This window comes from Rhinatrema bivittatum, chromosome 1, assembly GCF_901001135.1.
Source record: "Rhinatrema bivittatum chromosome 1, aRhiBiv1.1, whole genome shotgun sequence".
NCBI classification, from domain to species: Eukaryota; Metazoa; Chordata; class Amphibia; order Gymnophiona; family Rhinatrematidae; genus Rhinatrema; species Rhinatrema bivittatum.
Window position 1 is genome coordinate 4813953 of NC_042615.1, and position 14989 is coordinate 4828941.

A 14989-nucleotide genomic window follows, 5' to 3' on the forward strand; every position below is an offset into this window, starting at 1 on the left:
AAAAACTAGACAGCTCTCATGAGAAGAAAAACCAGTAAAGAAAATATTTGCTGACTGTAATCCATACAGTCATAGTTTAGATAAATCTGTATTTTGTTTTGCTTTGCTTCTCAGGAACACTAATTAATTTTTATTTTTAATAATAAAATAAAGAACTAGGTTAATTATCATTGTTATGCATTATTTATTTATTTAGCTTTTTTTTTTTTTTTTTTTTAATATACCGACACTTGTTGGGAACATCATATCGGTTTACATGGAACATTAAATCAGCAAAACATAGCTTTACATGGAACACAAATAAAATAAAATATTGTAACAGTAGGCTTAGATAACATGGATATTAAATTAATTTGACATGACTAAAATAGGAGTCAAAGGTATAAGAATAGTATTTGTAACAATAGGCATGGGTAACTATGTTAATGGATTAAGATTAAGAGAGTTTTAAATGTTATGAAGATAGTATTTGCAATTGTGAAAATAGTATTTACAACATTAGGGGAGGATAACAATGATGTTTATAAGATGACAATATTGGAGGTGCGGGGGAGGCGAGGGGGTAGGGAAATGTGAGGGGATGATTTTTAATGTGAGGAAATGATGGTGGGTGGAAGTATTAGTTGAAGGCTTGTTTGAATAGCCATGTTTTAAGTTTTTGCTTGAATTTCTTAGGGCAGAGTTCTTCTCTCATGTCTGTTGGCATGGAATTCCAAAGTGTTGGTCTCGCAAGAGAGAGTGCGCGTTATTTTTTGGTATTATAGTGTGTCGCTTTGGGATTTGGTATGCATAGAGTAGCTTGGTATTGTGTTCTGGTAGGTCTTGGAAAGGTGCAAAATTTCAGCAAGTCGTTGAACCATTGCATATTTTGATTATGTAGGGATTTATGTATTAAGGTTAGGGCCTTATATTGTATTTGGTATGTTACTGGTAGCCAGTGTAGATCCTTAAGAATTGGGGTGATGTGTTCTTTTTTTATGGGTGCTGGTGAGGATCCGGCGGTGACATTTTGTAATATTTGTAGAGGGTATGTCGTGTTTTTGGGAAGGCCTAAGAGTAGGGTGTTGCAGTAGTCGATTTTTGAGAAAATGGCGGACTATAGAACTGTCCGGAAGTCATTGAGGTGAAGGAGGGGTTTTAATTTTTTTAATGTGCGGAGTTTGAAGTAGCATTCTTTAATGGTGTTGCTGATAAATGTTTTGAGGTTAATTTGGTCATCCAATGTAACTCCTAGGTCTCTTGCATGTTGTGTAAAGGATAATGGGGTGTGAGGAATGTGGGGAGGGTAGATGTTGTTAGTGATGTGTTGAGGTGAAATCAACATGAGTTCGGTCTTGGTTGCGTTGAGGGCCAGATTGAGGTTTGTGAGAAGGTTGTTGATAGCTGTGAGGGCATTTTCCCAAGTTTTGATGGCTTTGGGTATGGTGTCTGTGGGGGGATGAGAATTTGAACGTCGTCCGCGTAAATGAAGTGCAGAAGACCCAGCTTGGATAGTAGTTGGCAGAGAGGCAGTAGGTATGTATTAAAAAGGATTGAGGATAGGGAAGACCCTTGTGGCACACCTCTGGGTAGATCAATGGCCTTGGATTCATTATTGCCTATTTGTACTTTGTACTGTCTGTTTTGTAGGTAGGATTTTAACCACAGAAGGGGGGGTTCCAGTGATGCCAATATCTATGAGTCTTTCAATTAGTATGTTGTGGCTTATAGTATCAAAACCTGAGGAAATATCAAGTAATGCGAGGATGTATATGAATGGCCTTTATCTAGGCCTTTGAGGATGTAATCTGTTAGTGAGATGAGCAGTGTCTCTGTGCTGTGGTATTTTCGGAAACCGTGTTGCGAGGGGAATAGTATGTGATTCTTTTCTAGGTGGTCAGTGAGTTGCAGGTTGACCGTTTTTTCAAGGAGTTTTGCCAGGAAAGGTAGGTTGGATATCGAGCGATAATTAGAAAGATCGGTAGGGTTGAGTTCGGGTTTTTTTTAGTATAGGCCTAATTATGGCTTGTTTTAGTGGGTGTGGAACTGAGCCAAGGGTGAGAGAACGGTTGATGATGTTTGCAATGGGTTTGGAAATGGTATTTGTGATGGATAGTAGGTGTTTAGAGGGTATCATGTCTAATGAGTGAGAGGATGGTCTCATTTTCTTCAGAATGGATTCTATTTCTATAGAGGCAGTGGTTTCAAAGGTATTTAATTTGGTATTGGGGTTGATTGGGAGTGTTTTCAAGGGCAGTGTTATAGTGGGGAATTGGGTTATGAGTTTGGTGATTTTATTGTGGAAGAATAGGGCTAGTTCATCACATTTAGATCCGGTATTCTCGTCTGGTGTGGGGGTAGGTATTAGTTAAGGTTGAGACATACTCAAAGAGGGTGCGGGCATTGAATTGTAGATTATTAATTCTTTGAGCATAGAAATCTCATTTGGTTTTGTTTATGGTTTCACGATAGGTGTGGAGGGCAGATTTGAATTTCATAAGTAGTGTGGTGGATGTTTCTTTGCGCCATTTCCTTTCTTGGTTTCTTAGGTTGTGTTTCAGAATCCTGAGTTCTTGTCTGTACCAGGGTTTTCTTGTGTTATGCCATGGGTATATTTCTTTGGTTTGTAAAGGACAAATTTTGTCAGAGGTGATCTTGGTGAGGTTGTTCCATGATGTGATGGCAGAATCTACATCAGTTAAGTCTAGGTTGTCAAGTTCGTTAGTCAGAGCTGAGATCAAGTTGTCTCTATTACATGGCTTTCTGAATTGGATGGTGGTTTTAGAATGTGAGGAAATGGTGGTGTTTGTATGGAGCAGGTAGTTCTGATAATGAAGTGGTCAGACCAGGGAACAGGTGTGAGTGAGGAGGTGTCTCTGATGATTTATTTATTTATTTATTTAGAATTTTTATATACCGAAGTTCTTGTTGGGAAAGAAATCAATCCGGTTTACATGGAACAGAAAATGCCTAAGGCCTTGAATATGGGCCCAGGGCTTTACATGAAACAGATTAAATAGAACGACTCCATAGAACAATAATGTGGTAACTCTCTCTGGGTTTTGAAACAAACCCGAGGCTATAAATAAAACAATTAAAACAAATTAATTACAAATTAAATACCTATTAAAAATACCTATTAAATACAAATTAAATACAAATAAAATACAAATAAATACAAATTAAATACAAATATGATTTGGGAGTTTGTAAATATACGGTCTAGTGTGTGGCCTAATTTGTGTGTGGGTTTTGTAATGATCTGTTTGAGGCCAATTGCGTTGAGTGAGGAAATGAGCGCTTCGCAGATGTGTGATAGTGGTAAGAAGTCAATGTGGATGATAAAATCTCCTAGGATAATCGCCGGGGAGTCAGTGGTTATATTTTTTGTGATTAATTCAGTGAGGGAGGATGGGTCTCTTTCCAAAGTACCTGGTGGGGAGTAAATTAGACAAATTTGTAGTTTGCATGCAAATGTTGATTTGAAGATATCTACCTATTTTGAAAAGTTTAAGATGTGTTGCCACCTCTAGTGCACAATCATTATTTGACACAAAGTCAATTTTGGAGCCTAATTCTTTTACAGTTGTGTTTATTATGCTTCCATTAGTTCATTAAAGTAATGCATGTGTGTGTAAGTGAGACCACTTGATCTTTAGAGGGTCATTTACTAAGCATTTTTCCCATAGACACAGAATGGGAGAAAACCTTTAGTAAATGACCCCCTTAGTTTGATAAGTACAATAATTGATCCTAGTTAATTATTTATTTATTTAAAATACTTATATACCACTTATGAAATTTACTAAGTGATTAACAATAAAAACAATCAAAATCCAAAAAAATTACATAAAATACATTAAAAATAAAAATCATAAAAAAGAATTCATAAAATAATACACAATAAAAATAAACTAAAATAGCTGTTTTAGTACCTCAGTTTACTCAGTACATATCATCTAGTTGAACCAGTGTATATCTTTAACTTTATCTGCTTGTTAGTGATGCAAATCATTGCATAGAAAATATATTTGCTTGTTGTGTTAAGTAATTATATTGCACAGAACTATTAGAATCCTATTCATCGGGACGGTAATTTTAAAACAAGTGTGTGCACCCATATACATACATATGTAGGTATGAGCACCCTCGCACTGTAATTTTAAAGCTTCCAAGCAAGTGCGCACATATAACATACAATAAGTCTAGCGTGCGTATGTGTGATTCTAATTTTAAGCGGTTATCAGAGGAAACGATATTCATGGATGTTTCCTTAGGACTTGGCTTTTACATGCGCAAGTGAGCACATTTTAAAATATGTTTGCTTGAAGGAAATTACCAGTTTGACCAAACAGTCCACCAGTTTGCCTGATCTCTAGGTCATAAAGACTCTGCTGGTTCTTCAGTCTGCATTCCCCCCATTTACCCAGACCCCTCACCAATTAGTTTTTAGCTATAACGAGTTTTATTCTGACTTACACCTGAATATGAGCAGAAGTAAATATGCGCAGGGAACAGCCCTCCATGCACTGCATTCGCTGGATTTAAAATCGTGATTTATGCACATAAATGTTGCCCCGCACCAGAACGCCCCTGATCCGTCCCAAATCTGCCCCATTTTTTCGTACGTTCTGTTGCTTGCACATGTGCATATATGCACATAATTTGCCAGTTTTAAAATAAGAGTCGTGTGTGCTCAGCCCATATACTTGAGTATATGAGCATTTTTATGCAAGCAAGTCTTAAAATGCTCCTCTAATTTTCCTTCTGAGCAAATTAGGTACATGCTGAGAGAGGTGACGTTATGCTAATCTTTTAAGACTGTAAGCTTATGCTTTCCGTGCTGCTTCTGTTAGAGCAGTGCTGGAGGAGCTAGGAGCAGTAAAAAAATAAAGTATGGGGGGGGGGGGGGGGTGGGGAGTGTCATGAGGGATAGGGATGACAGCATCTCATAGCCTCCCTGAGCATGGGGGAGAAGGGGGGCCAAGTTGATCTTTATGTTTTTTAAAATTCAGAACAGTGGCTCGGCTGACAATGCCAGGCACTTCTCAAGATTGGAACAAGTTTTGGGGGATGAGTACAGCAGGTTTTTGGGGGGAGGGAGGAGATTGACCCACTGGCCCTTTTCTTTCTTTGATTTTGACTGTTTATGACAGTGCTACTTAGCTGGATATCTTTTAAAGATATCACAGACCAGATAACTAAGTAACCTACCTGACTGGCTCTATTCAAATATAGCTGGTTAGGTTTTTTTTGTTAGAGCCGGATCACTTTAGGATAGTATATTCAATGGGATGTTTATCTCGTTGAATAGGTAAACAATGTGGGTGAAATTGTCCACACTCTCAACGACAATTATTATAAAACATACATATGAAAGAGAGTATACCAAGTTTATTATCAAAATTTACTTAACAATTACCATAAAATGTGTCTCAATGGCATGACAACACTCACCCTTATGCTCATCCACACTCATATCTTTTCATTCTTCATATTAAAACGGTAATTCAATGCTTATTAATGATCAACCCTGTTATACCAACTACAAAGCATATTTAAGTTTGTGTTTTTTTATATCGATAACGATCTTATATACCCTTATGGCTTATGTGCTATTTACAACCCTTAGTACAGGGAGTAATTACACAAACATGTGGTCACTACCTATGTCAATGATTATAGTATAAATCTTATTGACTGTAATGTACTTTATAACCCTTAATAAGGAGAAAACATCTTTTCAATGACTGTTATGTCTTCAGTATTTAAATGAACAAATGATTGCTCCTCAATTTCCATATGTATTTTGTACTGTCGTCAGTGCTGGAATCTTTCCATGTCTCCAACGGGCCACAATTCTCCCTATCTGTTATTCACAATTCACCCGTCAGTGTTGAAATCTATTCCACTTCTCTTGAATAACAACGATTCTCTCTCCACATAGCCATCAATCACCCTACAAGAGGCCCTTGTTTCTCCCACATGGCTTCATAAGGGGACATACAGCATTAGAGACAACTTGAACGCCACCAATGTTTTAAATCCAATTCCACTTTTCGGGTTATGAATCAGTTCTTTACCTTCAAGGTGAAAGGAGTGATTCTGTGCATCAAAATTGAGAGAGAGTAGGAACCCTTTCAAAAATTCCGCCATCTGATATCTCCAAACTCCACCTCCTCTCAACACAAACAGCTGTGAGGGACCTTGGAGTTCTCCTTGACCACCAACTAAGCATGAAGAACTACATAAATTCCATTCTCAAAGCCTGTTTCTTCAAACTTAACGTACTTAAAAAACTCAGACCCCTCCTTCACACCCAAGACTTCTGTACAGTCATACAGGCCACCATATCATCCAAATTAGACTATTTTATTTATTTATTTAAAGAATTTATATACCGGGGTTCCTGTATAGTATACATATCACCCCGGTTTACAAGGAACCATAACTATCGCTAAGGAACCGTAACTATCGCTTCATTTAGCGGTTTACATTGAACATTTAGTGGTTTACATTGAACATTTAGCGGTTTACATTGAACATAGTTAATTTGAGAAAACATAATAAAACATAAATAAACATAAATAAACATAAAATAGTTAATTTGAGAAAAAGTATATAATATGGTTAACCAGTTAATAACTAAAAAGCAGGTTAATAAGTAAATAAGTAAGTAAATAACATTGAACTTGATAGAATCTGGTAACAGGATAAAGTATAGTGTTGCATATGCTTAAGTACAGTTTCGTGTTAATTTCTTCAGAGAGATATAAGCTGGGGAAGATACGGAGGATATGAAATGCCTTTTTTCTTGCTCATTAACTCTATGGGAAAGCTTGTTCGAACAACCAAGTCTTAAGTTTCTTTTTAAATGTAGTGTGGCACGGTTCAAGGCGAAGGTCCGGAGGGAGCGAGTTCCAGAGAGAAGGGCCCGCTGTGGATAGAGCACGTTTCCTCAGGGAGGATTTCGCCTGTTGTGTGGTTAGTCTGTACTGATATGCGCTTCTAGTTGGTTTCACTGATGTGTGTAGCTGGATTTGAAATGTTAAATTGAGTGGAGCGATATTATGTAAGGCCTTATGTATCATCATTAAGGACTTGAATTGGATCCTGTATTTTATCGGGAGCCAGTGTAGATGATGCAGGATTGGGGTGATATGGTCTCTTTTTTTGGCATTTGAGAGAATTCTTGCCGAGGCATTCAGGACCATCTGAAGTGGTTTTGTGGTGCAAGCTGGTAGGCCAAGGAGGAGAGAGTTACAGTAGTCCAGTTTTGGGAGTATGATGGCTTGTAGAACCATGCGGAAATCTCTGTACAGAAGGAGTGGTTTTAGTTTCTTTAAGGTTTGTAGTTTAAAGAAACATTCTTTTGTTGTGTTATTGACGAATTTGTTGAAGCTGAATCCACCGTCTAAGATGACTCCCAGGTCCTTTACTTGTTGAGAAAAGGTATCCGGACTTTGGTTGGCGTTCGGAGGAGTGGATGGGACATAGTTTTCCGGTGCTATAATGAGGATTTCAGTTTTGTTTGTGTTTAAGACTAGGTTGAGGCTGGTGAGAAGGTTGTTGATAGCTGCGAGACATTTACTCCAGTGTGACATGGCTTTGTGTAGTGTGTCCTCTATAGGGATGAGGATTTGTATGTCATCCGCATATAGGAAGTGTATAAGCTTGAGGTTGGTGAGTAATTGGCAGAGAGGGAGAAGATATATATTGAAGAGAGTCGGGGAGAGGGATGAACCTTGCGGAACTCCCCTTTTAGATTCGATGGCACGAGACTCTTTGTTATTTATCCTGACCTTGTATGATCTGTCCTCCAAAAATGATTTGAACCAGTTGAACGCTGCTCCTGTAATGCCAATGTCCGTTAGGCGTTGCAGGAGGCACGGGTGCTCCTGTAATGCCAGTGTCCGTTAGGCGTTGCAGGAGGCACGGGTGGTTTACAGTATCGAACGCTGAAGAGAGATCCAGGAGAGCGAGGAGGCAAGGTTGGCCTTTTTCTAGATTAAAGATAATGGTGTCTGATAGTGAGGCTAATAGCGATTCTGTGTTCCTAGTCTTACGAAAACCAAATTGGTTTGGGGTGAGGATGTTATTTTCTTCAAGAAAGTCTGAAAGTTGTTTGTTAACCACTTTTTCCATAGTTTTGGCTAACATAGGGAGGTTTGCTATAGGTCTGAAGTTGGCTGGATCTGAGGTGGGAAGGCTGAATCTGAGGTGGGAAGCATTACTATTGTAATGCTCTACTTCTAGGACTCCCTTACTCTTCCATCAAGCCACTACAAATGTTACAACATGCCACAGCGAGACTTATTGCAAACTCTCATAAACACGACCACATCACCCCTATCCTTAGAGACCTACACTGGCTCCCCATAGCCTCTCGTATTATCTACAAAACACTCACCATAATGCATAAAGCAATTTACACCCACAATTCCAACTGGCTAGACCTCCCTTTCACAACCACTCAGTCCAATCGACCGACCAGAACGACTAATAAAGGCACCCTAGTTGTGCCCTCCCTGAAAACAGCCCATCTCTCCTCTACACGTGACCGTGCTATTTCCATAGCAGGTCCCACTCATTGGAACACAATGCCACCTGATCTACGCCTTGAACCATGTATGAACAATTTCAAAAAGAAATTGAAAACATGGTTGTACAAACAAGCTTACCCAGAATAAAAAACCTACACCGCCTCCAAGAAAAAAAAAATAGACCACATTGCGTCTACTCCATCTTCCTCATACTGAGGAACCATAGGCTGTTATCCTCCCTCCTCCCTCTTACCAAGGAACCATGTTAATGTTAATGTTACTGTTATTTCTCTTCTTTCCTATTTTATTGTTACCCTCCTCCCAGTTTTAATTCCCTGTTAAAATGTAATTTCCAAACTTTACCAGTTCTGCTGTAAACCGGCATGATGTCCACAACTAATGCCGGTATATAAAAATGTTTAAATAAAATAAATAAATAAATAAAAATTCAGTCGGGTGGTGAAGAACTGATTACCGTTTTAATATGAAGAATGAATGGATATGAGTGTGGATGTGTATAAGAGTGAGTGTTGTCATGCCATTGAGACACATTTTATGGTAATTGTTAAGTAAATTTTGATAATAAACTTTGTATACTCTCTTTTATATGTATGTTTTATAATATCTCATTGAATATACAGGGCAAGTTATCTGGCTAACTTTAGCCAGATAACATGTCCAGTATACGACCTATTGAATATTGGCCTCATAATCTTTAAGATTATAAATAATCTTTAAGATTCCTTTCTGAAGTGACATACAGAAATTTCAATTAGCTTAAATCTTATTTTATATGGCATTGTGATAGAGTATATGACAGAGAGCCTCAGACTGCCCTTGATAGAGTATATGACAGAGAGCCTCAGACTGCCTTAACGGACCGGCTCCAGCTATCTGGCCCGGTCCACCTAAAAACAGATAGGAAAGGGATCCTCTGGTGGGGGCATTTCCCTGAGGTAAGGGATACAAAGGTGAAGCCCTGAGAGAGTTAGAGAGGCCCCAGGGAGAAGAAGGAAGCTGTAATGGAGTGCTGTGCTCTTGTTGAAGCTGTAATGGAGTGCTGTGCTCTTGTTGAAAACTGTTCTTGCATTGTCAGTCTGCTGAGGTAAGCAGCCATTTTGATTTTGTCTTGCTGAACCTTTTGTAATTAAACTGTTGAAAAGCAGAACAGACTCGAGCCTGGTCTGTTCTCCGACCTTCTCCTGTCTTAGACCACTCCAAGGATATCACAGGCATAAAGAAATCTTGGGAAATGAACAAATATAGGGCTTGATTTTAAAAAGGATTTATATGCTTAAAAATGTGTTTTACATGGTAAATGCACTTTACCTGTGTAAGTGTGCTTTGGAAAATTGTTACAATATATGCCAGAGGATATTCACATGTAAGTGCACTTTATGTGCGTAAATGGCTTTTTAAAATTGCAACAATAATATTACACTTACACGTGTAACTCCTTTTAAATTTATTTCCTTATTGAATTTTGTCATCTTTGTAGCTATTTTTTGTTTTAACTTGATTACTGCAGCATTTTATTTCACATTCACAGTCCTCCTAAACTTTACTATTTATTTGTTTTTTGTTAACTACTTTTATTGCCATTGTTAAATGTGTCGTCCATACTATTTATTTAACAGTTTTTTTTTGTTTTTATTTTATATTATATTATATTATATTATAAATATATATATATATATATATATATATATAATATATAATATATTATATATAATATAATATAATATATTATATAATATATTATATATATATATATATATATATATATAATATATTATATAATATATATATTATATATATATATATTTTTTTTTTTTGATATTAGGTCATGCTAATGTGCATGACCTAATATCAAAACAAACACCTATGCTGACTCAAAAACTTTCACAAGCATTAACTTTAAATTTTACTGTACAAGATGTAATTACCCTACAAGAGATGATTGTAAAGCTTGTTCTGATGATGTATGGCCAACCACTGCCACCTTTGGCCTTTTTCATGAAATGGTGGTGGGCGCACAGAATGGTGACCCAGGGGAGGTGGTGGAAAACAAAACAGTAACAGAGCTCAAGAAAAGCTTGGGACAGGCACAGAGGAGCCTTACATATGAAGAAGTAAAGAGAAAGCCAGAGATCACCTGGGGTCTCTGGAACTGCACCAGGAAGCAAACTGGTGATGAGCCATCATCTTCAGTATTTCTATAAGTGCAGTGCCATGTAAACCTCTCATAGATGTCATAAACAGTATTACCTGGTACCAGGAGTAGGCATGGTCCGATGGGGCACTGAGGATACTTAGCTGCTTTGTACAGGATTGTGAGATGGGATGGAGTATAGTGATATATTCTCACACTGACAAGTGCTACTTATACAGTATTACCTGGTACCAGGAGCAGGCATGGTCCGATGGGGCGATGAGGATACTTATCTGCTTTGTACAGGATTGTGAGATGGGATGGAGTATAGTGATATATTCTCACACTAACAAGTGCTACTTATACAGTATTACCTGGTACCAGGAGCAAGCATGGTCCGATGAGGATACTTATCTGCTTTGTACAGGATTGTGAGATGGGATGGAGTATAGTGATATATTCTCACACTGACAAGTGCTACTTATACAGTATTACCTGGTACCAGGAGCAGGCATGGTCCGATGGGGCGATGAGGATACTTATCTGCTTTGTACAGGATTGTGAGATGGAATGGAGTATAGTGATATATTCTCACACTGACAAGTGCTACTTATACAGTATTACCTGGTACCCGGAGCAGGCATGGTCCGATGGGGCGATGAGGATACTTATCTGCTTTGTACAGGATTGTGAGATGGGATGGAGTATAGTGATATATTCTCACACTGACAAGTGCTACTTATACAGTATTACCTGGTACCCGGAGCAGGCATGGTCCGATGGGGCGATGAGGATACTTATCTGCTTTGTACAGGATTGTGAGATGGGATGGAGTACAGTGATATATTCTCACACTGACAAGTGCCTCTTATATAGTATTACCTGGTACCAGGAGCAGGCATGGTCCGATGGGGCGATGAGGATACTTATCTGCTTTGTACAGGATTGTGAGATGGGATGGAGTATAGTGATATATTCTCACACTGACAAATGCGACGAGAGAGGGAGCAATTTTAGATCTAATTCTTAGTGGAGCACAGGACTTTGTAAGAGAGGTGACGGTGGTGGGGCCGCTTGGCAATAGTGATCATAATATGATCAAATTTGATTTAATGACTGGAAGAGGAACAGTGTGCAAAACCAAGGCTCTCGTGCTAAACTTTCAAAAGGGAAACTTTGATAAAATGAGAAAAATTGTTAGAAAAAAACTTAAAGGAGCAGCTACAAAAGTAAAAAATGTCCAAGAGGCATGGTCATTGTTAAACAATACCATTCTAGAAGCACAGTCCAGATGTATTCCACACATTAAGAAAAGTGGAAAGAAGGCAAAACGATTACCGACATGGTTAAAAGGGGAGGTGAAAGAAACTATTTTAGCCAAAAGATCTTCATTCAAAAATTGGAAGAAGGATCCAACAGAAGAAAATAGGATAAAGCATAAACATTGGTAAGACATTGATAAGACAGGCTAAGAGAGAATTTGAAAAGAAGTTGGCTGTAGAGGCAAAAACTCACAGTAAAAACTTTTTAAAATATATCCAAAGCAGAAAGCTTGTGAGGGAGTCAGTTGGACCGTTAGATGATCGAGGGGTTAAAGGGGCACTTAGAGAAGATAAGGCCATCGCGGAAAGATTAAATGATTTCTTTGCTTCGGTGTTTACTGAAGAGGATGTGGGGAGGTACCCTTAATGGAGAAGGTTTTCATGGGTAATGATTCAGATGGACTGAATCAAATCACGGTGAACCTAGAAGATGTGGTAGGCCTGATTGACAAACTGAAGAGTAGTAAATCACCCGGACCTGATGGTATACACCCCAGAGTTCTGAAGGAACTAAAAAATGAAATCTCAGACCTATTAGTAAAAATTTGTAACCTATCATTAAAATCATCCAATGTACCTGAAGACTGGAGGATAGCAAATGTAACCCCAATATTTAAAAAGGGCTCCAGGGGCGATCCGGGAAACCAAAGACCAGTTAGCCTGACTTCAGTGCCAGGAAAAATAGTGGAAAGTGTTCTAAACATCAAAATCACAGAACATATAGAAAGACATGGTTTAATGGAACAAAGTCAGCATGGCTTTACCCAGGGCAAGTCTTGCCTCACAAATCTGCTTTACTTTTTTGAAGGAGTTAATAAACATGTGGATAAAGGTGAACCGGTAGATATGGTATACTTGGATTTTCAGAAGGCGTTTGACAAAGTTCCTCATGAGAAAATTAAAAAGTCATGGGATAGGTGGCGATGTCCTTTCGTGGATTGCAAACTGGCTAAAAGACAGGAAACAGTGTTATGAATTGCCCTGCCCGCGGGTTTCCCCACGAGCAGGCATGGACTCATCCACGCTGATCTTCGCCGAGGTGGCAGGATGCCGCCCTCGGCCTTCCCACGCGGCCCGGAGGCCGCCCTGGACTGTCTTCAGCTCTGCGGGCGGAGCCGCGGTGTTCTTCGGGGCTGGAACGCCCTCAATGTCATCTTCATCTTCGCGGCTGGAGGCCGCAAAAGCCCCGGTGTTTCCTAGCGGCTGGAGCCGCCCTCGGGGCCTCCTGCAGCGGCTGGAGCCGCTGCACTCGTCGGAGCATGCATCCAGGCTCTTTCCTGCCTTCTCTGCAGCGTCTGACGCTGCCGGCGTGCAGACGCTGTGCAGGCCGCTGTCCAGGGTCCTGCACAGCCCTGCTTCTGCTCCTCTAGGCGCGCGGCCGCGTCTCTTCATGATATTTAAAGGGCCAGACACAGGAAGTGTCTGGGCCCCACCTGAATGACTGTTTCCTGCCTGAGCCCTATATAGGGCTGCTTCGCTCAGTCTGCCTTGCCTTGCATCGTGGTCAGTCTTCGCTCTGGAGGCTTCCGCCTGCCAGAGCTCGTTGTAAGGTTGTCTTCTCGGAGCTCCGCACCTTGATGTCTCGTTCCATGTTGTGCCTGAGGTCCATGTCCAGGTTTCTTCGTCTTCGTCCTGGTGTTCCTACCTTCCTGATGTTCTTGCCTTCACCCCGCCTCGTCCTCGCTCTGGAGCCTTCTGGTACCGGTAGGCCGGGGGTTCCCCAGATGTAGTTCCTGGGTGGACTAGGCTGCCGGTGGACGGTTGTCCTGTGCTCCTGAGCCGTGAAGCCTGATGTGTCTTCCTGTGCTGTCCCGCTCCCGTCGTGGTCCGTGACCAGCCTTGGGGCTGTGTAGGGCGCGTAACGGACAGGGTGGTCTGCGACTCAGTCCCTGCGGGTGGCCTGAGTAGGGCGCCCTGAGAGACAGTGCCAATGTCCTTGCCTTGTGTCTTGCCTTGATGCCATGTGTCTTCGTCTGCCTTATCCAGCCATGTGTCTTGCCTCGGATGCCGTCCGCATCATCCCAGCCATGAATCCTCGCCTTGGATGCCGCCTGCATCAACCTTGTCAAGTGTCTCGTCTGCGATGCCGTCTGCATCGATCCTGGTGTATTGTATCCACAGCCCTGGTGTCACGTCTTCTGCCAAGTGTCTTCATGCCATGTGATGTGGTTGCATCAACTCCAGTGTTTCCATGCCAAGGCCCGTCTGCCCTCAACCTCAGGCCAGGCCTGCAGCTCCATGCTGCTCGCAGCAGGTCCGAAAGGGCCCGGAATGGTTGGAGGACCATTCACCTTCCAACATCCTCGGATGTTTGGCCATGGTAGCTTGCCGGCCTGGCAGAGGGTAGAGTGTCCAGCCATGCGGAGCCACCGTCAACCCTTGGTTCGGCCCTGGATGGCCGGGGTCGGGCTGAGGCCCATGGGCACACTAAAACCACCCGATACATAACAAACAGAGAGTAGGATTAAATGGACAATTTTCTCAGTGGAAGGGAGTGGACAGTGGAGTGCCTCAGGGATCTGTATTGGGACCCTTACTTTTCAATATATTTATAAATGATCTGGAAAGAAATACGACGAGTGAGATAATCAAATTTGCAGATGACACAAAATTGTTCAGAGTAGTTAAATCACAAGCAGATTGTGATAAATTGCAGGAAGACCTTGTGAGACTGGAAAATTGGGCATCCAGATGGCAGATGAAATTTAATGTGGATAAGTGCAAGGTGATGCATATAGGGAAAAATAACCCATGATATAATTACACAATGTTGGGTTCCATATTAGGTGCTACAACCCAAGAAAGAGATCTAGGCGTCATAGTGGATAACACATTGAAATCGTCGGTTCAGTGTGCTGCGGCAGTCAAAAAAGCAAACAGAATGTTGGGAATTATTAGAAAGGGAATGGTGAATAAAACAGAAAATGTCATAATGCCTCTGTATCGCTCCATGGTGAGACCGCACCTTGAATACTGTGCACAATTCTGGTTGC

General features: G+C 40.6%; 1 protein-coding gene across 2 annotated transcripts in view; it reads right to left on the reverse strand.

The window, feature by feature from the left end:
• The window catches only part of LOC115074355 (bifunctional heparan sulfate N-deacetylase/N-sulfotransferase 3-like), a 416141-nt gene that overhangs the window by 90501 nt on the left and 310651 nt on the right, over positions 1-14989 (reverse strand). The gene's annotated exons all lie outside the window — the stretch shown is intronic.